Source organism: Pan troglodytes, chromosome 12 (assembly GCF_028858775.2).
Source record: "Pan troglodytes isolate AG18354 chromosome 12, NHGRI_mPanTro3-v2.0_pri, whole genome shotgun sequence".
Classification (NCBI taxonomy): domain Eukaryota; kingdom Metazoa; phylum Chordata; class Mammalia; order Primates; family Hominidae; genus Pan; species Pan troglodytes.
Genome location: NC_072410.2, coordinates 113,164,955 through 113,189,262, shown reverse-complemented (window position 1 = coordinate 113,189,262; position 24,308 = coordinate 113,164,955). Strand labels below are relative to the sequence as shown.

General features: G+C 49.4%; 1 long non-coding RNA gene across 2 annotated transcripts in view; it reads left to right on the top strand.

Annotated features, from left to right (window-relative positions):
• LOC134807946 (uncharacterized) overlaps positions 1-23,900 on the top strand; it is a 74,259-nt gene extending 50,359 nt beyond the window's left edge. For both annotated transcript variants that reach the window (XR_010149629.1, XR_010149628.1), the window contains one exon: positions 22,800-23,900. This is a non-coding gene — a long non-coding RNA (uncharacterized LOC134807946). The remainder of the gene's footprint in view (positions 1-22,799) is intronic.
• The last annotated feature ends 408 nt before the right edge of the window (positions 23,901-24,308 follow it).

Below are 24,308 nucleotides of genomic sequence, written 5' to 3'. Positions count from 1 at the left end.
CGTCAAATTGCCCAGGCTAGTCTTGAACTGGCCTCAAGCGATCCTCCCGCCTTGGCCTCTCAAAACACTGGGATTGCAGGCATGAGAGGCTGCATCTAGCGAGCTAGGAGTAAACCTTAGCTCTGCTCACAAATGAAGAACAAGGGCTTAGGAAGCTGACTGGCTGGCCAGAGATGCTGCTGATGAGGGACAGAGGCCCCAACACTCAGAGGAGTACCCCTTCCACTTGCCGCGAGGCCTTCCTAGGCCTGAGAAGGGGAAGGTAGGGGGGTTTCTGGGAAGGAGATGGAGGCTCAAAATTTTGTTAACAAGATGGACTTCTTCGTCCCTGTTATAGATAGAGCTTGGGGGTCATTAAAAGCGAGGGCAAGGCTGGGCACGGTGGCTCACGCCTGTAATCCCAGCACTTTGGGAGGCCAAGGTGGGTGGATCACTTGAGGTCGGGAGTTCGAGACCAGCCTGAACAACATGGAGAAACCCCGTCTCTACTAAACATACAAAATTAGCCAGGTGTGGTGGCGCATGCCTGTAATCCCAGCTCCTCAGGAGGCTGAGGCAGGAGAATTGCTTGAACCTGGGAGGCTGAGGCAGGAGAATTGCTTGAACCCGGGAGGCTGAGGCTATGGTTGTGGTGAGCCAAGATCACGCCATTACACTCCAGTCTGGGCAACAAGAGTGAAACTCCGTCTCCAAAAAAACAAAAAACAAAAGCGAGGGCAAGAGTGGGGAAGCACTGGCTCCAGTGTTCCTTAACAAACGACAACTGGAGAGGGACAGAAAGAATAAATGCTGTGTGCCCCCTTGGTGTTCATGCTCCTTGAGCTCTTGTTGGTGAGGTCTTTCCTGGTGGAGGGCAGTGAGGAGGCAGTGTGAGAAGGGGGTGCTCAGGCCTTGGCCCCAGGCAGGAAGAGTGCAGCTTAGTTCCTTTGGCTCCTTTGTGGACCCTGTGGCCCTGACACCCCAGGACCCCAGGCAGGTCCTGAGGCAACCTCGGAATATTTTGTTTCAGGTGCTTCCTGCAAATCAGCCTCAATCTGATTTCACTCGCGCAGCCTAACAACAGAAAGGGATTATAGGAAGGAAATGCGGCCCCTGGGGGATTCAGAATCTGTGACTCATCCAAACCAGTCCAGATCCATCTGAGAGGAAACCAGTGTAGCTTCACAGCGAGTCCTAGCAGATTCCTCCCCAGTTGTGCCAGCCTCCTCATGCTGGCCAGAAGGAGCTGGGATGCAGGATCCTGAGTTGAAATTCAGCCTCGTGGACACAAACAACATTAGGTTACACACATACCAACACACACACACCCACGTACACATCCCCACTTGGGCCTAGTCAAATAAATATACAGACCTTTTAGTTTCACTCCCCTCCTCAACCAAGACTTGAGTTTTAGCTACACACAGACACACACACACACAAAACCACTTGCATACACAGACATACCGTGCTATTCCAATAAGCTTCCCTTCCTGGGTTGGTGGTGGGGACCAGCTAGTGATGGCGGGAGTGGAAGTAGCAGAGCCTGGGGCTCCCCCTAGCCTAGCAGAGTGATGAGAAGCAGGACCCGTCGAGGAAAAGAGCCACCCACACACTGCAGCCAGCAGCCTCGCTCTTCCCGGTGGGGAGGCACATGGAACCCATCATGCCTATTTTTTCCTAAAAAAGGTTTCTCTTCAGATCGTATAAATCTTTTGCCTCTTACTAAAAAGCCAAGTGCAGTGAGATCGCTCTCACATGAAAGCTGTCATGAGTCCAGTTTACTCTGTGTGTCCTTAATTTGACGCCTGAGGGCAGTCGGTGCTGTGGAAAGCACAGGCTTTGGAGCTAAACCCACCAGACTTCTGACCTGGATTTGATGCTCGATTTGGTGCTCTCCACCCTCTGAGCCTCAGTCTCATCACCTGTAAAATGGGGATAGAATAGCAACCTCATTCATAAAGGATGGTTCCTGGAACACAGTAGTTGCTCAATAAATATTGATTTTATGTCTTCCCAAATTTCTGGCCTTCAAATGACATCTGCTTGCCTGGGTCTTTAGAGACGAGAATGGAGTCCTGAGACCAGCAGAGACCTCACCTTTGACAGTTCAGGAATTGAATCTTGTCACCCATCTCCCTCCCTCCCACCATTGCCTCACCTGGCTTGGCCACCATCTTCACAGTCCCTCTCTCTAGCCCCTCTTCCAGATTAAACTCTGTGGTTCAGTGTGAAAGGGCCAAGGGGCAGGGAGACAGTTTGAGGAGCAAGCCCAGGCCTGGCTGCCACTGGGAGGGACAAATGAAGGCTCCCCACAGCCAGACCTGACCCACGAGGGAGGGTGGGACACAGACTCTGGTGGTGTGCCCCCAGAGGTCACGTGAAGCTCTCAGGAGGCAGTGAACAAACAGTCCCTCCAATTTTTCTTCTTCTTCTTTTTTTTTTTTTTTGAGATGGAGTCTGGCTCTGTTGCCCAGGCTGGAGTGCAGTGGTGTGATCTTAGCTCACTGCAACCTCTGCCTCTTGGGCTCAAGCAATTCTGTCTCAGCCTCCCAAGTAGCTGGGACTACAGGTGCTCACCACTACACCCCGCTAATTTTTGTATTTTTAGTAGAGATGGGGTTTTACCATGTTGGCCAGACTAGTCTCGAACTCCTGACCTCAGGTGATCTGCCTGCCTTGGCCTCCCAAAGTGCTGGGATTACAGGCATGAGCACTGTGCCCGGCCTCAGTTTCTTTTGACTCACTGGGACACCTGACTTCGGGATCCAAGTGCAACACAGACTTGAACACACAGGCACATCGGGAGCACCAGGATGGTCAGGAACTTCGCATGACCAAGGAGACTGCTGGATTAATGAAATTGTGCCATCTTTTGAAAGGGCCTCAAGGAGAGTTCAGTCCTGAGTTAGCCTTGGCATTAAAAATAAAACTGTACTTCTGTTCAGACTCATCCATTGCAGTGAGAATGATCTGGGTGGGCTTTGAATATCAAACGCCTCCAAGGGGAATGGCTTAGAGGGTGAGCAATCTGTGATCTCATGTGACAAGCAGTCCAGAGCCATGGACTCCAGTTCTTTTCTTCTTTCTTCTCTGCTGTCCTTAGCCCTCAGGTTGAGGCCCTTCCTGGCAAAGCTGCCCTAGGCCCAGATGTCACATCTGCATGACAACGTCCGGGGACCATTTGCCCCAGCAGATTCCCTTTCATTTCTGATTGGCCGGCAAGTGGCTGAGGATCGTCTTACTTGCACCCTCGTGCTGGGCGCTGACCATCTCCCGAAGCACTTGGCCAGGGGGAGAGGATGCTGGACACAATCATGTTCTCCTGGGGGGAGGAGGGAGGGAATGGCTGCTGGAATGGTTCCACCGGGGACTCCTACAGCAGCTTGTCAGATCTCCTTCCTCCCAATTCCCTGAAGTTGGTGGAACAGGAAGAGGACGAGAAGTCATGTTTGTATGTTGTCCCCTTGGAATCTCTCAAAAATCCGCAATATCCCGATTTGAGAAATGAGCATCACAGAGAAAGCAAAGCGGTAGTTGGGAGCTGCCAAGCTTGTGAGCAACGAGACAGAATCCACGCCCAGGGCTTTCTAACGGCGGGGCCACGCCCTCCACACTCCACCTCGGCCCTCTGCCCTGCGATGGTGCAGAGACAGGGTGTGGTCAAGGGGCCTAGGGTGAGGGTCCTGCCAGTACTTTACAGGAAACTCCCCCTCTTTTAGCCTCATTTGTCAAAGAAAGGGCTTAGACACTAAAATCTTTTAAGTTTCCTTCTAGCTCAATCTCTCTTTGATTTAATACTTTCTAAAAGAGATTTGGGGCCCCAGAAAAAAAGAAAGCAAGAAAGCAACTGGCACTTCTGTGGTTGACTCAGCACAGAGGCCTGGACAGGCATCAGGAGGCTGGGCTCCTCCTATTTTGGGCCTCGTGAGTTCATCCTGAGGCCTGTGCCAGTCCCTGCGGTTTCTCATCTCTCCATCCTGGTCTGTATGGCAAAATGGCTAAAAATACCGGGCTCCCCGTGGGCCCGCCACCCGGCTAACACCCTCCCTTGAATCAGCTCATTTTTTAGTCTTGGGTATGCTGCAGATGAGAGTCTAGGACAAGCCACCTTCGGAAGCTCTGACTCCCAGGAACCCCGCTTGGGTTGGTCCTTGTGCTCTGGTGGAAGAAGCTTGGGCGCTGTCCACTTCCTAGGCAGGGAACTTGGCATGTCTGAGCCTCAGTTTCCAGGTCTCCTCATCCCACAAATACACCTACAGATTGTGTGAGTGACAAGATTAATCCTGCTGAGGGCTTGATCCGCGTCGATTCATGCTTACCCTGGACCCCTCGTCAGCTGGGTCCCTGCAGGAGAATTTTCTCCCAAGGAAAACCTGGGCCTGTCATCACTCAGGCCTGCACATTGACCCAGTTTATCGCAGGCTTTCCTAAATTGCTTTCTGAAACAGTCACGAAGGTGAATCGTTGTGTGCAGCCACTGCAGGGACAAAGGCTGGCACGCTGGTCATCCCATTTCAGGTCCGTGTGTCCCATTTCACTGCACTGTCCTGTGCCAGCGCTGCCCAAGTCTTCGAGTGCTCCGTGGCCTCCCACCCCTGCCTCTCCGTGGGCGGCTTCTGTGAGGCCTCCGAGAAGCAGGAATGAAAGGTGACGTGAAAGGAAGCCGGGCTTGCTGTGGTCAGGTGAGGGCCAGCACAGTGAGTTTGAGAACATCTCACCTCCACAAGCAGGAGCCCTACAACCTTGGGACATTGTTTCATCTTCTGGACTCTCAATATTGGCTTTGAAAAAAATAAAAACACCCCTTTATCTTGTCTGAAGAAAGTAATATGAAAAAAAAATCCATCTCCTTTACATGGAAGATGTGAGGACCAGAGGAAAAAGACACACATACCAATTTTATTTTATTATTTTTTCTTTTGAGACGGAGTCTTACTCTGTTGCGCAGGCTGGAGTGCAATGGCACGATCTCAGCTCACTGCAACCTCCACCTCCCGGGTTCAAGCGATTCTCCTGCCTCAGCCTCTTGAATAGCTGGGACTACAGGTGCCTGGCACCACGCTCGGTTAATTTTGTTTGTAATTTGAGTAGAGACGGGGTTTCACCATGTTGGCCAGGCTGGTCTTGAACTCCTGACCTCAGGTGATCCACCTGCCTTAGCCTCCCAAAGTGCTGGGATTACAGCTGTGAGCCACCGTGCCCGGCCACACATACCAAATTTGAGAGCTCAGTGTTTTGTCCATGACATGCATTTGCCAATGTTCAGAGCACCCAGTGGGTGCCAAGCCGGTGCTCGGGGCTGGGGTGGGCAGGGTGGGGGGAATTGCACTTCGCCGGACTGCGTGGTGCCCCCTTCCCCGGAAAGAGAGACTGGAACCGTGCAGTTTCCATCACTGAGACAGAACCTACATGTCCTGTGCTGAGTGGCCTCGTATGCTCAGCGTGGTCAGGGGCTGACGCTGCGGGGCCAGGCTCAGGGGCTTGATTCTCACTGGTCTTGGGCCTCCGCGCTGTTGGCTGCCACTAGAAAGCTTGTATGCCAGAGACTCCGGCTCTGAAGTTGGACTCCAGTCAATCTGCCCGTGCCCCTCGGGTTCCCTAAGAGCTTTCCATGTAGGAATGCAACTGTTCTCACGGAGCAAAGACAGAAGTGAGGGCCACCACCCTCTTTTCTCCTTTTCCTTTGTGTTTTATGCACATATATTAAAGAGAATAGCTCTAGAAGGTGTCTTGTAGAAACACAACAGCAGTTCCTGCCCCTGCTCCCTATTTCCCTCCTTGAAGTAGCCTCTTTCACTTTGCTTACTGATTTTTTTGTTGTTTGGTTTTTTTTAAGACGGGGTCTCGCTTTGAACACGGCTCACTGCAGCCTCGACCTTCCAGACTCAAGCGACCCTCCTGCCTCAGTCCCCCAAGCAGCCGGGACCACTGGCATGCACGACCACTCCCAGCTAATTTATTTTTGTATTTTTAGTAGAGATGGTGGTCTTGCCATGTTGCCCAGGCTGGTCTTGAACTCCTGAGCTCAAGAGATCCGTCCACCTCGGCCTCCCAAAGTGTTTTTAGCTGATTATCGGGATGCCTGTCTATCTCTAGAAGACAGGCTTGCATAATTACTTTTTTTTTTTTTTTTTTTTAGACGGAGTCTCGCTCTTATCACCCAGGCTGGAGTTTAATGGCGCAATCTTGGCTCACTGCAACCTCTGCCTCCTGGATTCAAACGATTCTCCTGCCTCAACGTTCAAGTAGCTGGGATTACAGGCGCCCACCACCACGCCCGGCTAATTTTTTTTGTATTTTTAGTAGAGATGGGGTTTCACCATGTTGGCCAGGCTGGTCTCAAACTCCTGACCTCAGGTGACCCACCCACCTCCACCTCCCAAAGTGTTGGGATATGAGCCACCCGCCTGGCTGCATAATCACTTTTTAATTTTTCAGTGTGGACCCCATCACTGACTTCTCATTCTGGAAGGTGGAAATTAAGCTCATTTTCCACCCTCTGCTACCCCTACACATGTGAATCCTTCAGTCAGGCCGAACGCCTGTTGTCTCTAAGGGATGGTACCACACCGTGTCCAGGAGGCCAAAGAAGAGACCCGGATCCAGTGAACGAAATGTAGGGTTTATTGAGGGCTTACCTACAGGACAGTTCAGGAGTGGCAGCTGGACAGAACTGCTGTTTGTAAAAAGCGTGCAGTTTATGTAGCATTTTCACTTAGCAACCTCTACCTAGCAACCTTCATTTAACCCAAAACAAAGGGCTTCTCGATTCCTCGTACAACCTGTGTTCAAAGGAACGGACCAGGGGTTCAGATGCCATTTATAGATAAGGAGGGAATTTTCAGGTTGGCCACTCCCAGATTCCTTAGCTCAGAATGCAGAACACACACAGCGTCATTCTCAGGGTGCGCTTGAGTTATTGCTGTCAGGTGCATCTGCTATACACCTTCCTACACTCTTTCATCCCTATGGAATTATGATATAATTTTGGTTAGATTCATAGCCACCATATGTCATTAAGCCATGGAAATACTTTAGATCAGTTAAAAAATATAGGAAATATCATGACTAGTTTTCCTTCTCTACTCAAATTTTTGTTATCCTTGAAGTTAATAATTGTCTTTTTATGGTTTAATTTTCTGTGTGCTTATCACCAATTCAACTCCAAACTTTTCACCAGTTGTCTCAAGGTCCTCTCGAGACATTCCAATGTACCAGGCACTGCTAGGTTCATCTTCCTGAAATGGTCAGTCTCTCCAGGCACTTTCCTACCTGCGCCCTGTGTCCAGAGTGCACCTGTCATCCCAGCATCTGTCTGTGCCTCATCTAGGGACCACCCTCAGCTGCCTTTCCATGCAGGGGTGCTTGTTTTCTGTGCCCAGTGACTCTTTCTTGGGTTACCCCTCCTTTTAAAGGGGGGCATTCTCTAGAGGTTTCCCGAGAACGGAGTCATTGCAGGTAAGCCTTTTGGGTCCTTGTGTGTCTGAACGTGTCCTATTCTAACCTCTCCCTGATGAATAGGTTAGCTATTTGTAGCATTCTAGATCATAAACCAGTATCCCTCGAATTCCAAAGTCATTGCTCTCCTATCTTTTAGTTTCCAGGGTTGCTATAGGATATCAAGCCCATTCTGGGCTGGGTGTGGTAGCCTGTAATCCCATTAGTTTGGGAGGTCAGGGCCGGTGGATCACTTGAGGTGAGGAGTTCAAGACCAGTCTGGGCAACATGGCGATACCCCATCACTACTAAAAATACAAAAATTAGCTGGGCGTGGTGATGCACACCTATAATCCCAGCTACTCTGGGAAGCTGAGGCATGAGAATCACTTGAACCCGGGAGGTGGAGGTTGCAGGGAGCTGAGATCGCACCTCTGTACTCCAGCCTGGATGACAGAGCGAGACTCTGTTTCAAAAAACAGGAAAAGAAAAAGAAATGAAGCCCATTCTACTTCCTAGCTTTTGGAAAGTGACCTGTTCCCGTCTCTGGAAGCTTGCAGGATCTTCTGTTTGTCCACAGTATTCTGGAATGTCCCAGAGATGAGCTCTGGTGTGGGTCTGAATGCCTAATGAGGAAAGGTGCACTCTGTGGCTCAGTTCTCTAGAGAAGACATTTCCAGTCTCTTCACGGAGGCAAAGACCCAGCTTCAGACCTCAGGTCTGCTATGGGGGCAGTGGTCTGAGCATTCAGCATTCATGTATTCGCTTAAACCTGCCATCTGTGGTGAGAGTGTATGTCCTCAACTGTGCCTGCATCCCCCAATCCCAAGAACCACTTTTACTCTTCTCCTGAGCATAGACCTCCAATCTTCTCCTGGGGAGGGAAAGGGCAGGTGCTCATGAGTGAAGAGGGGACCTTGGGACTCAACTACTTTTCTGGCTCCTTTGAGTCAATCCTCCTTATTTTAGTAACCCGTTTACTTGAGTGCCAGAGGTTCTTGATACTGTTGATTTCTTGAGAATTCCAAGGTGTGCATCTAGTTGGTTCTCAATTTTCTCTAGTGTGGGTTTGAGATTTTGCTTTCTGGGGTCTGCTAAGTCTGTTGCCATTCTTCCATCTGCTTGCAAACATCGTGGTCTGCTCTCCTGTTATTTGTGTGTGTGCACGTATGTGTGTGCATGTGTGTGGTTGGATGTATGTCTGTGCGTGTGTGTGTGTGTGTGAGTGTGAGTGAATCTGTTTACTATCATTCTGGTGGACTTTTGGGAGGGAGTGAAATGAGATGTTCTGTCTGCCACCTTCCCCAGCAGCCTGGTTTCAATATTATGAACAAAGTCCAAAGGCCTCAGAGCACAGAGTTCACGCCATGAACCACCCAGTGGTTTTTCCATCACAGAGAGATGGTGAGCGCCTTTTCAGGCTGGGGGAAAGAGTTTAGAGAGAGTCTGAAAAGGAAGTAAGTGGGTTGCTATTGTGAGTCCCTGAGAGAAGGGTCAGAAGGCTGGCGAGGGTGAGGGTGGGAGCAGCACAGACCCCAGGTAGGTTGAGCAGGTGCTCTGCACGCTGTCTGGGACTCTGGGAGGAGAGGGCTGTGCAGGGCCTCTGTGCTGTCATGGAGCAGGATGGCAGGGAGACAGGGTGGCATGGTAGGAACAGCAAGATAAGGGCCTGAGAGATCCCTGCTTGCCGAGCGTTCCACAGCTGAGTGTTCCAGAAGACCGAGGGAGGGGACACCAAGAGGAGAAACTAGAAAACCAAGCAGAGTGAGCCCCACCTTAGGCTGAGGCCAGTGAGGGCAGAGGCCAGTGCCGGCATCAACAGGTGGGGACATACACTCTCCAGGGCACCAGATGACCCTCAGGAGAAGAGAAAGGGGACCCAGAGTCATGAAGCCATAAAGTTGTCAGAGCTGGGGGACCTGTAAGAAACATCCAGTATCCCAATTTTTATTTATTTATTTATTTATTTATTTATTTATTGAGATGGAATTTCACTCTTGTTGCCCAGGCTGGAGTTCAGTGGCACAATCTCGGCTCACCGCAACCTCTGCCTCCCAGGTTCAAGCGATTCTACTGTCTCAGCCTCCCAAGTAGCTGGTATCACCCGCCACCACGCCTAGCTAATTTCTGTATTTTTAGTAGAGAAGGGGTTTCACCATGTTGGCCAGGCCGGTCTCGAACTCCTGACCTCAGGTGATCCACCCACCTTGGCCTCCCAAAGTGCTGGGATTACAACAGGCATGAGCCACTGCGCCCGGCCCCAGTGTCCCCATTTTAAAGAGGGGATTCGGGGGTTCAGAGAGGGAAAGAGACTTGTCCCAGGCTACTTAGTCAGTGCAAGACACTGTTCTTTTTGCGATGTCTCTGAAGAGGTTGATAGAGTAATGGTTTACTCATCCAGGAATCCTATCCTTGGACTGACCCGGTTCTGTCTGTCCTGCTCTGTTTGTCTAGATCTTCATCAGAGTTATTTAGCTAAAGCTTATTTTCACCAGTTGCCCCAAGCATACATCAGTATGGTCACGTGACTATACAAGGAGCTATTCTATATGGACCTTAGGGGAGGGGCAGGCGTTCACCAACTGGAGGAGAAAGGACACCTGCAGCAGAAGGTGTTCAAAGGTGTGCACAGAAGTGAGGAGATAATGAACAGTATGTTTGGGGAACATAACTACCTTGGAGCCGGGATCTCACATTGTTCAGCATCCCGAGTGACACCCTGAGTGGCCTGGGGCAGAACCGTGTGTTCTCGAGCTGTATGCATCATCATGGGCCCACCTGGGGGGACTTCTGATCTACACTTCTGCAGAGAACGTTCCCTACAGCCACGGACCAAGGCATCTGAAGAAGGCACATGCCTATTTGTGACTGGTTCCACAGTGACTCATCAGGTCTTAAGTTTTTTTTAAAAAGGCTGACTGAGGAGGTTTCCAGACCTGCACTTTTCCAGATGGTTCTGTGGGCTTTGGCCTGAGGTTGGGCTGAACCCTGCTGGAACATGGGCGATTGGAAAGGTTCACCGAAGAGTGAGAACAACTCCAAACCTTCTTCTACCCACCCCTCCAACATGAAAAAGTAAAAAGACTAGGAGAGGAAATGGAAACTCTAGCACTTCTCTTTTGGTGAAACCTTATGAAAATAAGTCAATTTCTTGCCTTTGTGCTTCCTTTGGAAAGACTTTTTAGCCTTTGGAGTCTGATGAAGCTAGGTATGAGTTTGGCCCCACTGCTGTCTGGCTAAGAGATCTTGGACAACTTACTTTTGTGAGCCTCAATTGTTGGGAGAATTGAGACAATGTAGGTGAAGTGCCTTCTGGGTCTATACTTGAGGTAGGATAGGGTTTAATATCAGTGTTCCTCTTCGTATTCCACTAAGGTAGCTTTTTAGCTTTCTTTGACAAGTCAGTTCTCTAGTTCTCCGTTTTCTCACTTGTAATTAGGACATTGGATTGGACATTCTCTAAGTTCCTCTCAGCGCCAGTATGCTATGACATTTTTTCTAAAATAAGGTTTGTGGACCACTTAGAACAGAATAACTTTAAGTGTGTTTTAAAAACACAGATTCCTGGGTTCCTCTCCAGACCTGCTGAAACTTGCACTTTCCTTGTGCTTCCTCATGCTTGGCAATCTCTGTTCTGTTTTACATCTTATCTACCTTGCCCGTCTTTATAACTCAATCTAAAATCTCAATGCTGGGCTAATGGTAGGGCCTCAATATGTCCTTGATTACTACAACTCGCTGCCTAGACTGGGAACTACCTTTGCTGCCATCTTGGTTTCTTCGAGGGTCAGTCCTCTTGTCTTCAATATGTGTAGTGATTCCCCCAAAATAGAAGACAGCTCAGGTCAGAGAAAAAGCCTGGGCATCTATGAGGATGAGTGGGAAATAGGGAGTCTGGAAAAGGAGAGTTTTGGATCATGGACCCTCAGAGGCTCCTTCCCAGTCTGGAATCCTGAGACTCTAGTTTCCACTGAGGGAACTGATTCCACTGTGCTAGTTCACATCACCTCCTCTGTTTGTCAACTCCCAGCTTCCATTTCCAGTTTATTCCTTTCTCTTCATTACTACCTATGTGACAGACTGGTGCTGTGAGATTAGTGTGTTTCATGCGCATCCATTCTTTGTTACATCTTGAGATCTACTCTTATTCGTGCTCACATAACCCTAGTCTATCCCCCGAACTACTGTCTAGAATCCCTCTGCAGGACCATTTCACAATTTATTTATGCCTTCTCCTATTGATGGTTATGTACATGGTTTCCAGTTCTTCCCTATTACAGACAACACTGTGATCACCCCCTCATACCTGTTGCCTTGTGTACTCAGGTACAAGCATTTATCTAAACACCTAGAAGGAGCCTTGCTGGGTTACACTTGCAGTTTCCCTAGATACTGCTGAATTGCCTCCAAAATGATGGTGTCAATTTACACTCCCATCCATTGTATATGGGAAGACCCATTTCCCTCAACCTTTCCAACACTTGATGTTTAGACTTTGTTTTCCCAATCTGATGGGTGACCGTGGTATCTTGTTGTAATTTGCCTGTTTCTGATTCCTAATTCTGTTGAGTAAACCCATTTGGGTTTCTTCTACTGTAAATTTCCTATTCATATATTTTGCCCATTTATCCGTTCCTTGTTATTTTATGGGAGTTCTTTAAACATCCTTGATACCAATCCTTTATCTATCATGTTTTGCATATATTTTCCTCCAATCAATACTTATGTTTTAATTTTGTCTATGGTGTCTTTTATCAGTGACTTTTGAACAGGGGAGTTACACAGCGTTGAATTTTGAAAGACCTCTCTCTTAAACCAGAAGTGTATTGATAGAGCATATATAGATCCACAGAGCAATAAAACAGAATCAAGTCCGAGAAAAGACCTGTGCATATATGGGAACTGAGTTTATGATAGAATGGCATCATACATCAGAGAGGAAAGGACATACTATTTGATAAATGGTATTGAAGCAATTAGCTATTTATGTGAAGTTTTAAATTCTGATGTGGTCAAATTTGATAATTTTTTTAGCCTATAATTTTTGCTTCTGGTGTCTGATTTAAGTATATTTTGTCTATGCCAATGTCATAAATATTGTCTTCAATGGATGTAGTGATTCCCCCAAAATAGAAGACAGCTCAGGTCAGAGAAAAAGCCTTGTAGTGAAACTACAAGTCTATGCTTGATTTAAATTTTCTTCTAATTATTTTACAGTATTTTTGTCACATTTAGGTCTTGAATTTATATTTTGGATATGGTGTGAGGGAGGGATATAATTATACATTATTTCATATAGATAACTAATTGCTTCAATACCATTTATTGAATAGTATGTCCTTTCCTCTCTGATGTATGACGCCATTCTGTCATAAACCCAGTTCCTATATATGCATGCGTCTTTTCCTGAACTCGATTCTGTTTTACTGCTCTGTAGGTCTATATATGCACGATCAATACACTTCTGGTTTAAGAGAGTGGTCTTTCTAAATTCAATCCTGTGTAACTCCTCTGTTAAAAAGTTATCAAAGTGTTCAGTCAAATGGCCCTTTATCATCTAATCCCTGCCTATTTTTGGCCATCTTCTCTCTCCTATCTTTCCCCAAGTCCCTGTGGCACTATCAAAATCATTTACCCTAGGCTTTATCTCAGTTGATCTACTTGCTGTCCTTCCAACCCATGCTGAGGTTTTGCCTTCCTGCCTTTGTACACATTGTTCTCTCTGCCTGGAATGCCTTTCCTACTCATTTCTTGTCTGACGAAGTTTAACCGAAATGCTTTTTCAACACCTTTCCCAACCCCCCAGTTGGGGTTCTCCTAGGTGCTCTCCAGCACTTTGCTCATCTCTACCATGGCTCTCCAGATGTTCTACTCACCTAATTTAGGACTCTAGTCAGGCTCCTCCACCCGATAGGCTAGGAGAGCTTCCCAAGGGCAGGAGTGCATCTAATTCATTTCCATGTCTGCCCTCCCCTAGTCACCCACCCCGGTTGACCTAGCTTGTGTCTGGCATGGAGCCAGACAATAATAGCTGCATTCACTGAATACTGACCATCTGCCATCTACTCTCCTATTTCATACTTATGGCAACCTTTGAATGTGGTAGAATAATTCCCACTCTTCAGATGAGAACATTGAGGCTCAGAGCGGCGATGTAGCCTGCAAGGGCACATAACTGGAAGCATCAAAGCTGAGATCCAGACCCCAGTCTTTCTGACTTTAGAGCCCATGCTCTCCCACTACAGTCTACACTGGCGCTCAGTAAACATTTACTGAGTGAAAGAATAAATACGTGCAGAACCCAGCCAACAGAGAGCATCCCCGGAGGTGGGGCCAGGGCCCCAGGCACTCAGAGGAGGCAGGCCTCTGGCAGTAGCTAAGCAGATTCCCATCTCAGATGCAGCCCTGCCCACCCTTCTGTGCCCCCCCACCCCCCGGGTTGGTGTTTGTGGGACAGTTTCCACTGTGTTGCCTGGGAAACGAGGCATCCTGCCACCACCACTCCCCACCTCCGGGCTGCCAACACCTACCACGCCCGGCTTGGGGGTTTTGGCTGGTTTCCCTCGTGTCCTAGTCAGCTTGAGAAACCCTCGGATGCACTCGCCACTTTTACAGTGTGGCTTTGCTCATCCGGGTGGGAGGTGCTGCCTGGGGTGAGCTCATCACCTCTGGTTCCTCAGTGCCACCCACTGATGTCTCTTGGCACTGAGTTCTTACAACTTGTTCCAGGGGATATTTGGTGGTTGATGGTCACCACCCCTGTGTCATGGTCCCTGAGCATCCCCCGCCACCCCACTGCTCCCTATTTTGGCAGTTACTGTCACCCTCTAGGGATGCAGGGATGCAGTTTACCTATCTAGAGTGTGGTGATCAGGTGGGGAAGTACAAATGGCAGTTGACAGCTAGAGAGGTAGAAACCCTCCCCCTTGGCTCCGCTCACCCTGGACTCTGGGAGACCTCAGCTGCCCAGCAGTGAAGCCTGGGGCAGCAGAGGGGCCAGACCTGGGAGCCCAGAAGCCTGGATCTGAGTCTGACTCACTGCTAGCCTTTGACCTTTGGAGGCTTGGGCAAGCTGAGGAACTTCTCTGGTCTTAATCTCTACCCCCTGCTGGAGCAGGTGAGGTCAATGAGTGGGGGCATGTAACTTCCTCTTGGTAAGCCCTGGGTTCCTGGAGACAGGAGAGGGAGGGTGGTTTTCCAGGGGCATTTGTTGACATTTCTAGAGAAAATCTGAGGCTTCGACAGAATCAGACCTCAGAAATGTGGGCCTGCCTTGCTGTTGTTGGGGATGGTGGCTGGAAAGTGGGGAGGGAGATGAGACCCCAGATTTCTCTGGCTGTGGCCTGGGCAAGGCCCCCTACTCCCTGCCCGTGCTCCCTGTCTGTCCAGTAGCAGGCTCATGTGTGACTCTCTAGGGTACATGGCTATGTATATTCCTAAATCAAATTAAATCCCATTCCCGGCTGGGTGCAGTGGTTCACGCCTGTAATCCCAGCACTTTGGGAGGCCAAGGCAGGTGGATCACGAGGTCAGGAGATCGAGACTGTCCTGGCTAACACTGTGAAACCCTGTCTCTACTAAAAATACAAAAAAAAGCCGGGCGTAGTGGTGGGCGCCTGGAGTCCCAGCTACTCAGGAGGCTGAGGCAGGAGAATGGCGTGAACCCTGGAGGTGGAGCTTGCAGTGAGCCGAGATCACACCAATGCACTCCAGCCTGGGCGACAGAGCGAGACTCCGTCTCAAAAACCAAAAAAAAAAAAAAAAAAAAAAAAAAAATCAGATTCCTGCCCCCCACATCCTGCCATCTGGGGGACTTGCAGTATCAGTTATTCCTTGGTTCTTCCCTTCCCTATACCCCCTGTAATGTGCAAAATCCAAGCTGGTTCCTGCTAAGACACCCACTGCCCCAGCTCCAACCTCAGGCCCTGAGGAGGACTTGCTGCTTCTGAGCCTGTAGCCTGGGGCCTGGGGGTGATTGATGACCAGAGACCCTGGACCCTGAGCCCAGCCTCCCCGCCTCAGCGTCATTGTCGTCAGGCAGGTTGAGGACCTGCCAGTCATATGGCCTGACTGGTTCTTCACCTGCTCCCTAGGCGCCTGAAGCCCCCTCCCCTCCAGAAGACATAGCACATGGGCTCCCCAGCTCATTCAGGCTGTTAAGGAAACAAAGGTCAGGGAGGAGCGAGGCTGTAATGCAACCTTCTGTGGCATAGGACAGAGCCTGGCTCTTCTGATGGGGGCAGCACGTAGGGATACAGCAAGGGAGAAAACCGCTTTTTCTACTTCCTTACATCTAGAGCCTCTTTCCATGAGGACACCCCATAGCCATGGGATGCAGAGAGCAACAGTTCACTTCCTCCACTTTTTAGCTGAATGAGTTCACCAGCCTCAGCTTCACCAGATGTCAAACGGGGATGATGGTCAGGCCAACAGGCTAACTCGGTGGGGTGCTGATATGGTTTAGCTGTGTCCCCACCCAAATCTCATCTGGAATTGTAGCTCACATAATTCCCATATGTCGTGGGAAATACCCAATGGAAGGTGATTGAATCAGGGGGGCGAGTCTTTCCTGTGCTGTTCTCGTGATAGTGAATAAATCTCACAAGATCTGGTGGTTTTATAAAGAGCAGTTCCTCTGCACATGCGTCTTGCCTGCCGCAATGTAAAGCATGCCTTTGCTTCTCCTTTGCCTTCTGCCATGAGTGTGAGGCCTGCCCAGCCATGTGGAACTGTGAGTCCATTAAATCTCTTTCCTTAATAAATTACCCAGTCTCGGGTATGTCTTTATTAGCAGTGTGAGAACAGACTAATACAGGTGCTATTTGGCATTTTGAGTGGGATAATTTTAAAATTGTGCATCTTACCCATTTCAAAATATTTAGCATGGGTACTAAATATCAGTAACACCCCCAGTCACTATGACACCAAAACTAAAAAATTAAATGCCCTCACATAGCTCCAAATGCCTCCTAAGGTAAGGGCAGTACCATCCCCAGGTAAGAATCGCTTTAAAAAAAATTTATATTGGCCGGGTGCGGTGGCTCACGCCTCTAATCCCAGCAATTCAGGAGGCCGAGGTGGGCGGATCACAAGGTCTAGAGATCGAGACCTCGTCTCTACTAAAAATACAAAAATTAGCTGGGTGTGGTGGCGGGCACCTGTAATCCCAGTTACTCAGGAGGCTGAGGCAGGAGAATCACTTGAACCTGGGAGGTGGAGTTTGCAGTGAGCCAAGATTGCACCACTGCACTCCAGCCTGGCCGACAGAGTGAGACTCTGTCTCAGAAAAATAAATAAAACAAAATAAAATAAAGTAAGAAGACGGTTTCTTAAAGCAAATATACAATTCAAATAAATTGATTGAGCACCTGTGCCAGGCCCTGGGCCTTGCCCTGAGGAATCAAAATGAATAAAACATAGGCCCTGCCCTCAAGGGGCCCCCAGCAAGAGACATGTCCCTAACAAACATCAGGGCCTGTGATGGGTCTAAGGGACACGTGGGAAAGGGTGAGATTGTGCAGGAAGGGAGGAGGAATCCAAGCTGGGTGGTCAGAGGCCCACAGGCAGTTCAAGGGGATTTACACGCAAGGACACAGAGGGTGTGTTCTAGAGGCGAGGTTCTGCAGGAGGGTGAAGGGCAAGGAGGATTTGGGTCTGGAGGGCCAGTGGGGGCCAGAGCCCCGACAGCTTGAGGTCAGCAAAGGCTTGACTGTGAGGTCCTAGGGAGCCACGCAGAGTGTAAGCCAAGCTGGTGGGCGAGCTTTGCATTTCAGGACTGTTGCACTGGGGCAGTGTGAGGCTAACTGAGGGGGCTGGGCAAAGGCTGGTCATTCGTCTTCTGCCCCCACTACACCTTGAAGCCCCAAAAGGTAAGACAGTGCCTTTCTTGTTTCCTCAACATGGAAAGGTCATGTTGGTCATGACCTTCCAAGGTTGTGACCAGTCACTCAGTAGGTGATGGATCAGTGCTTCCTGTCCTGAATGCATGCATGATGGAGGAATGACTTTTACATTTAGGCCAACATTTTCCAGAATGTATTCCCAAACCAAAAGAAGAATAGCTGATCCATTTCCCAAAGGAGGATAAACATACCAGGCATTCACTCACTGCCATCTGGGCTAGGCCTCACAAGCATGATCTCTTCCAGTTTAATGCATACAGCAGCCCACCTAGCCCCACTAGACAACTGCAAAAACTGAGGCTCTGAGAATTTAATGTCTTGCCAGAGACATTAAAGGTCATGGTAAAGACAAAATTCAAAAACAGATGCTGTTATATCAAGTCAAATGCTTTTTCTAACACCGTGTACACACGCACAGAAATAAGCTCATGATCAGTCAGGGAAAACATTCTGCACCGTGTGTGTGTGTGTGCGTGTGTATTTGCAGTCGCCTCTCAGGTTTTCCATGGAACTGTTGTGTAAATGGAGGTGGCTGGCTCAGGAGCAGCCCTGCAGGATTCACAGGGGTGAAGTGTCAGCACAGGCAAAACCAAACACATCCAGAGAAATCCGAACCAGCTCTGTTTGCAAAGAACAGAGGCTGCTCAGCTGAGGCAAGAACACCACTGTTGTCTGCACTGGCTTTCATCTGGAATGTCTTTAAATAAAATGATTTGCACTCGGCCAGGCGCAGTGGCTCATGCCTGTAATCCCAGCACTTTCGGAGGCTGAGGCGGGTGGATCACCTGAGGTCAGGAGTTTGAGACCAGCCTGACCAACAAGGTGAAACCCCGTCTCTACTAAAATACAAAATTAGCCGGGTGTGGTGGCAGGCGCCTGTAGTCCCAGTTACTCGGGAGGATGAGACAGGAGAATTGCTTGAACCCGGGAGGCGGAGGTTGCAGTGAGCTGAGATCACACCACTGCACTCCAGCCTGGGCAATGGAGCAAGATTCTGTCTCAAAAAAAAAAGAGTTGTACTCTAAACACGAGCATTTCCAATTAATCTCCTTTTTAAGCAGAAGATGTTATCTCCAGGGGGCAATAAATCAAAGTCCAAATGAAAGGGGTCACTCTGGCCACCCGGAGGGCTGTCATGATGGGGTGTCATGACGGGGAGGCTGCAGGCTCAGGACGTGGCAGTGCCCCCACCCCCGTCAGTGCTGCCTTCTGTGGCAGGAACGAGCCTTTGTCTGCAGGCCTGGGGAGCTCGAAGACAGATGTGTAACCCTGTTGGCTGTACCTTCAGCATGTGTCTAGGATTCAATCTCATCTCCACCTCCATGCTGCTCCCTCTAGCTTCCTCCCTGGGATCACCACCTCCTAACTCTGCCCTCCCCTCTGCCTTCCAGACTATTCCCATCATAGACACAGTGACCCTTTTAAAGCTCAGACTCTGTAATAACGGCTGCCCATCTCACTCACAGAGAAGGAACAGGACCAGGAGGGCCTAGTGATGGAAGGACCAACACATGGTTGGATGACAGACCCTGAAGGGCCCTTGTGGAGGGGCTCCATGGGAGTTGGCTGTGAAACCACCCAGGCTGAGGCTCCCCTGTGGGCTTGAGTCATGCCCGGCCAAAGCTTGCAAACTGGAGGCTGTGTCGCATTTTCTGTTTTCCCCATGCCTGACATCCAGTGGGCACTAATAAATGTTTAACGAGTAAATTAGTGCATACAAGAGACAAAAGTCTTGCTCTATGGTTGCAGTATTTGATGTTTTTTCTTTAGGCAAAAAGGACATTAAAAACCATTTGAGACGGAGTCTTGCTCTGTCACCCAGGCTGGAGTGCAATGGTGCAATCACGGCTCACTGCAACGTCTGCTTCCTGGGTTCAAGTGATTCTGCTGCCTCAGCCTCCTGAGTAGCTGGGACTACAGGCATGTGCTACCATGCCCAGCTAATTTTTGTATTTTTAGTCGAGACAGGGTTTCTCCATGTTGGCCAGGCTGGTCTCAAACTCCTGGCCTCAAGTGATTCGCCTGCCTCGGCCTCCCAAAGTTCTGGGATTACAGGAGTGAGCCACAGCGCCTGGCCCACGCTTCTTTTAATGCCCCTTATTAGTCAGCAGTTTTGGAAAGAGAAACCACTTCCCACAAACTTGTGACCCTCCCACAGGGCCTGAGGCAGGAGGCAGCCCCTGGGAGGCTGGGATGCTGCTGGGACCCACGGAGCCACGGTGCCTGGTGCCTGCTGAAGCTGAGAGACCCTGTGTGGCTCCTCCTGCCCCCTCCCCTGGCCTTGAGTTTTCCATTTCCAGTTCTGTTTTATACATCTTGCTGCCTGGGCCCTTTCTGGCAAGTCATTTCAGAAAGAGGGAGGGGACTTGTTTTTGAGAGTTACCGATACTCCCAGAGGGCCGAGGGAAGACACTGAGGCAAGTTGAGTGCCATGGGACCGTTTCTAATGCACAGCTCTGCTCACACCTGTCCACTGCCTGAGAGCCTTCAATATACAGTAATGACAATGACATCACCACTGACAACAATAATAACAGCAGTCAATGATTGAGAGCTTCGTGTGTGCTTGGCATAGAAATAAACTCACAGATATGATCTCAAACGCCCACACTGTGAGTTAGAAATTACTACCCCCACTTTATAGCTGAGGAAATAGGAGGCTTAAAAATGAAGCAGCCTGGCCCAGGTTCCTCAGTGCAGGGGCCGTGAGCGAGGCCTCTCAGAACTCTGACTATGGGAGCGTCAGTGACCAGCAGCCCTGCTGCTGCCCTTGGAAGCCCATTTCCATGAGGCTATGCTTCCCCTGGGCTACTCCTAGTCCATGGCTGGGCCTGGCAGGGACACGGAGGAAAGGTGGGAGATGCAGGCTTGCTGTGTTGGAAGACTTTGGCTGGAGGATCCCTGGCTGTCTTGCTGAGCTCAGAACTGCATTGCTCTGTGACACCCTTGCACACAACCTTCCTTCCTTCCCTCTTTCCTTCACCCAGGGCCAGGCCCGCATCGTGGGCTGATGGCTCTCCCAGGCTCCCCCAACCCCTGCTGCATTCTTCCTCACTGGCCTTGCCCTGATCACATCTCTCAAGTGGCCAATGCCATCTGGGTGTCTGCATTTTGGAAGATCAGAAACAACCCACACAGAAAAACAGTGGTGAAAGGACTGCTAGCTGAATCCCAGCGTCTGTTCGCTGCTTCTTCCACAGTGAAGGAATTTTACCCAGTCTCCTGGAATGAAGACTACGTTTCCCAGGCTCCCTTGCAGCTAGCTGCAGCGTCACTGCTAGGCCTGGTCCATAAGATCTGAATGCAAGTGAACCCTGCAACTCCTGGATTGCAAGCCCTCAGAGGGACGTGGTGGCGGTGCTCCTTCATGGACTCCGTGAGGAGGTGACACCTTGTGGGTGGCAGAGCAATAAGACAGAAGGAGGCTGGGTCCCTGCTGGCTTTGCAGTGCAGAGGCGCCGTGCCTTCTTAGACTTCTATGTGGGAGGGAAAGTCTTGCGTCTTGTTTAAATTGCTGGTACTCTGAACATCTGTTACACTTACACAGCCAAACCCAATATCTCAACTGATTCAGATTTGAATTTTGGTTTAGTTGACAAAGCACTGGATTGTACAGGGCCTCAAAAGCCACATCATTAGTAGAAGGCAGGTTAATTGCATAACCAGTCCAATTTGGCTCAACTTTATCAGTAACAAAATGATGAGTTGTTTTTCTGTTGAAACAGCCCCAGGTTGCAAGGCAGGTAACCTGAGCATGCCCAGATGAACTAAGTGTGCCTGACTCATGACCCCAGAGCCGGCTGGAATGGAAAAAGTTAACCACAGGTGGAAACTAAGTACTAGGATCCAGGAATGGGGACCAAATGAGGAAGCCAGGCATGCCCTCTTTTGTTGCTGCACAGACTTCAGAGTCAAGAACCTTTTTTTTTTTTTTTTTTTGAGACAGAGTCTCGCTTTGTTGCCGAAGTGCTGGAGTGCAGTGGGTCAAGCTTAGCTCACTTCAGCCTCCGCCTCCTGGGTTCAAGCGATCCTCCTGCCTCAGCCTCCCAAGTAGCTGGGATTACAGGCACCCGCCAGCAGGCCTGGATAATTTTTGTATTTTTAGTAGAGACTGGGTTTCACCATGTTGGCCAGGCTGGTTTCAAACTCCGGACCTCAAGTGATCCGCCCGCCTCAGCCTCCCAAAGTGCTGAGATTACAGGCGTGAGCCACTGCACCTGGCCAAGAGCCAAGGACCTGTCACGGCCTCTTTGCATGAACCTATCAGATCATGCTTCTTTGCACCTTCCTCTCTCTTTCACTGTTACTCTCTGCCTATAAATCCCACCCCCAGACCCCAGCTCAGGGAGACAGATTTGGGTGTTGCCTCCTGTCTCCTTGCAAGCCAGCTCACAATAAAGCTTTTGCTTTTCTCAAAAGCCAGTGCCATAATATTGGCCTCTGTGTGCTTCAGGCAGCAAGCCCATTGCTGGGTAACAGTAGCCCAGGGTGGAGGGAGAACGAGCGGGAGGCAGGGGAGCACAGTGGCCACGAGCACGGTGAACCGTTCTAGTGTGGCGCTTGGCACAGAGGCAGCCCTCAGGAAAGGCAGGTGTTACCCTTACGGCTATTACGATTGTGATTATGGAAGCCAGTCACGCAGTGGGGTAGCAAGATTAGGATTAGCCCTGAGTGTGGAGCAATGTCTGCCACGGTCTGAAAGTGAGGCAAGAGCCTGACCTAGGGCTGAGAAATAATTTGAATCAGTTGTGGAGCAGCAAGTTGATTAGATAGCAGGGGAAAAAAATCAACCCCAAGGCAGCAGAGATGCTTTTCTAGGCCCACAGGGGAAGACTTCCGGCCTGCGAGGTAGACACCATCCTGCTCATGCCTTGAAGGCCCAGGGAAAACGGGAATCGGCCACCATGTTGGGTGGTTTGGGCCACTGCATCAGCACCCCTGAGCCCTGGCACCGCCCGCTATGCCTGCAGAAGCAGGGGGATTTCTCAGCCAGAGTGATGCATTTTGGATGCCAGTACCATGGGAGGACGCCAGTGGTCAGCTCTTTCCTTCCCTTGTCCTATGTGTGCCTTGAGGTCGGCAGCTAAGTCACATCTGACCTGCCCCCCATGCAGGAGTGACTGGGAGGACAGGATAAAAGCAGCTCCCCAGCCTGGCACCTGGGGCGCTTCACAACCTGCAGCCCCCAGTCTAGCTCCTGCTTCACCCCCAGCCGGATGCTCGTCCCACCATCACACCAAGCCTCACTACTGTAACTATGCTTTTGCCTGGGCCATTCCCTTGAGCCTTTCCCTCTTCTCCCTCTGGCCAGCTCCTATTCATTCTGCAATGCTCAGTCCAACATCACTGCTGGGAAGCTCAGCTTTCTTGATTGCTCCCTCCTCTCCTGGGACCCTGCTCATATGTGTCTTTTGCTAGACAGAAGGCTCCTGAGGAGCCAGGATTCTCACCCTTTTTTTTTTTCTCCATCCCCATCAGGCCACAAAATGCATGGCACAGGGAAGGGTTTGATAACTTTTTGATGGATGAACAAAGAAGATTCAAGCCACTTGTCAACAAGCCCAAAGTGATTGAAAGTGGAAGCATTTACCCACACACTCAGGCAGAAAATGACAGGAAATCATCCAGAGACACTTGTGACAGAGATGAGAACTGTCACTGTTGAGAGGTGCTGCGGAGATGGGTGTCCACGGATGACTGTTCGGAGGCCGACTTCGGGGATGTGGCCCCATTAGCTCAAGAGTGGGTGACTCCCTACCACACTGATGGCGTTGGCCAGGACAGGACAAGCCTACAGCAGTGACACAGTGTCACTGATCCCTGACGCCCACGTGGGTGTTTTACTTTAGCTAATGCTGCAGAGATAATGCAGACAGAGAAATGAGGCCCCAGCGCTGAGCAGCCCAATCACCTGGTTGTAAGCAGCGAGTGTTTCTGGCTCTGCTCCTGGGCCCCAAACCACTGTGGGCTCACGAAGAATCTTTCAGAGTTGGAGTCAGAATGTCAGGGTTTGAGTGTAGTCTCCACCCCTTAATGACCTTGCATTGATAATTCTATTCCCTGAGCCTCATTTTACCCATCTATAAAATGTGGAGAAATAGTTTATTTCCTGGTTACTTCACTAAGATGTTGTATCAAAAAAGAATATATGCAATAAAATGCTTTCCTAAGTAAAAAAAGATTTCCTAAGTCAAACACAGATTTTATTTTATATTTTTAGTTAAGGTTTGCAAAATTAGATGTCAGATTAGGAAATCCGGACTACCGTGCGTGATCAGCAAAGTTACGACTTCAAAAGAAAACATACTTGGTGGAAAAACCTTACATGTGAGGCAGACATGATGAGATCTAACAACCGGTGGGCATTGGTGGAGTGAGATCTGTCTTACCTTGTGTTTATCTTTTGAAATCTAGGTAATCTTGGCCAGGAGCTATGTCTCATGTCAATAATCGCAGCAGTTTGGGAGGCTGAGGCGGGAAGATCACTTGAACCCAGGAGTTCGAGACCAGCCTGAGCAACACAGTGAGACCTCATCTCTACAAAAAATTAAAATAAAATAAAATAAAATCTAGATAATCTGACCTGGTGACTTAAGAACACACACACACACAACACACACTACACACAACACACAGACACACACACACACACTCACACACACACACAGCCTGGCCAGTCTTTGGCTCCTAGTATAAGTCTCAACACGGGGCTTTGTGATTCCACATGAGCTATTTCAAATTCTACCTTTACCAAACACAGTAGGTAAAATCCTAGTTTCAGGCATAGCTTCTTGGACAGAGAGAGGTATTATTATTATTACCACTAAAAATAAAAGTAGGAGAATATTTGCCTCACATATAATAGCTAATGGGTTTGTATACTTAATATAAAAGAACACTTATTAAAAAATAAATCAGGAAAAATATTCCAACAGAAAAAATGGACAACAGACCCAAGATAAGAAGTGTAAATATAGGCCAGGCATG